Below are 2,432 nucleotides of genomic sequence, written 5' to 3' on the forward strand. Positions count from 1 at the left end.
CACAACGGTACAGCTGCACTCAATGTGAGAGCTTGTAATCTAACTAGCAAAAGGTGACAGGTTCCAAAGTCCCATACTTTGGAATGACTTTCATTTAGAATTCTGTTACCAACCCCCTCTGCTGAAAATATTGAAGACACTTGTTCCTTAATACATTCAGATATATTTATGCCAGTATTAGGAGGTCTTGTGGCTCAGTGGGTAGTGTACCTGCCTCTAAGCCAGAAGCTCCAGATTCGAGTTCCAGTCCAGAACCTGATGGCCAAGAAAGTTCTGTTCGTAACATGACGAGTATCAATCTACAAATCCTTCCAGCCTATGCCAACGGCAAGTGGTAAGAGCGAGAGAGATTCCGAGTCAATCATACAATGGAAAAGAAAACTGCAGCCTCCATCATCACTGCCCACAGCTCCAGGTAGCAAGATACACACCAAACTACTTGTTGCAGGAACCCAGACTTTCTGAGTGATCTATAACACACAACCATTTGACACCAAACACGAATCTCCTCAATCTGTTAACAATGCAAGTACTCGTTTATGAAACCCCAGAGGAGATATTTACATAATTTACTTTTTTAAGCTCACAGAAGTTTCCTGCACTTATGTTGTTCTTACAGTCACTGTAATTCAAACAAAATCACTTCAGCAGCTTTCCCGAGCAAACTAGAAAAGTGTAAATGTTGAATTGGCAATTTTCAGAGGTCACCGATTTTACTTGTTGATTACAGACTCCTCAGTAACTTCCTTTAAATCCAAAGGCACAAGTTGTCTCAATGGCTAATACCTCAACTCTCAATTCAAATTGAGTTCCAACTGCATATAGTTGGAACATATGACTATATTATAATTAATGAATATCCTCACCATCTGTTCAAAACGTGATTACACTGTTCAGGCCCAACGCAGTTCTACAAAGTACTCCAAACTTAGCATCATCGTGCAACTGAAATACAAGTAAACATAATTATACTCTTCTGAATCAAATCATATTTAATGAAACCAATTTTAGCCCTTTGCTTGTGAATGAGCTTCAAGTGGAGTTTAAATCTGACGTTTGAGTCTGCAGCTCCAAAACAGATCATTCAGTCCATCTGGTATAAAAGGCACCAAAGACATTTATCCTCTCCACCTCCTCATTGAATGCTCCCAGCGTAACCTTCTGTTACTGCCTTCTTCACATAATTCATTTCTCCCTTACAGATAACTGTGTATTTAACTTAAATATGCTTTGTGGTAAAGTTTCACACTTTCACCGCATTTTGTATTAACAGACTAATGAATTTGCACAGTGACTGCTGGAGAAGGTAAGGAAGAAAGCAAGGTTGCTTTAATTCCTCTTGGAATGTGGGCGTCCCTATCTGGGCCAGTATTTATTGCCCATCTCTAGTTGCTCTTGAAAGGTTAAAAGTTTGTACAAACAGATTCAAGAACAGCTTCTTCCCTGCTGTTATCTGACTTTTGAATGGAGCTCTTGAATGTTAATGTTGATCTCTCTCTGCACCTTCTCTGTGGCTGTAACACTACATCCAACACACTGTTCTGCCACCCTGATGCACTTATATAGTACATCTTGTAAAGGGCTTAAAACACTTTTTACTGTACCTCAGTACATGTGACAATAAAAAATAAATCCATTCGAAGCTGCTGTGAGCTGCCTTCTTGAACTGCTGCAGTCCATGTGCTATAGATGGATCCACAATGTCCTTAAGCATTTTGACCCAGTACTAGTGAAGGAACAATGATATATTTCCAAGTCAGGATGGTGAGGGGCTTGGAGGGAAACATGAAAGTAGAGGTGTTGTCATTTTATGTGTTTTCCCTGTTCTTCTAAGTGGATGTGATCATGGGTTTGGAAGTTGCTGTCTAGAGGTCTTTGGTGAATTTCTGCAGTGCCTCAGTACATTCTGCAGCTGGCTGAGACTCGATGGTGCAGGGTGTAGATGTTTGTGGGTGTGGTGCTAATTATGTGGGTTACTTTGGCCTCGATGGTTTCAAGCTTCTTGAGTGTTGTTGAGGCTGCACCCATCCAGGCAAGTGGGAAATATTCCATCACACTCCAGACTTGTACCTTGTAGATAGTGGACAGTCTTTGAGAGTATTCCTAGCCTCTGACTTCTTTTGCAACCACTGTGTTTATAGGATGGTTCAGTTGAGTTTCTGGTCAATGGCAACCCCCAGGATGTTGATAATGAGGAACTCAGTGATAGTGATGCCATCAAATGTCACGGGGTGGTGGTTCAATAATCTCTTATTAGATGGTCATGGCCTGGCATTTGTGTGGTACAAATGATACTTGCCATTTGTGAGCCCAAGCCTGGATATTGTCCAAATTTTGTTGCATTTAGACATTAACTGCTTCAGTATCTGAGGAGTCATGAATGGTGCTGAACATTATGCAATCATCAGTGAATACCCCCAAATATTCTAATC

Source organism: Chiloscyllium plagiosum, chromosome 29 (genome assembly GCF_004010195.1).
Source record: "Chiloscyllium plagiosum isolate BGI_BamShark_2017 chromosome 29, ASM401019v2, whole genome shotgun sequence".
NCBI classification, from domain to species: Eukaryota; Metazoa; Chordata; class Chondrichthyes; order Orectolobiformes; family Hemiscylliidae; genus Chiloscyllium; species Chiloscyllium plagiosum.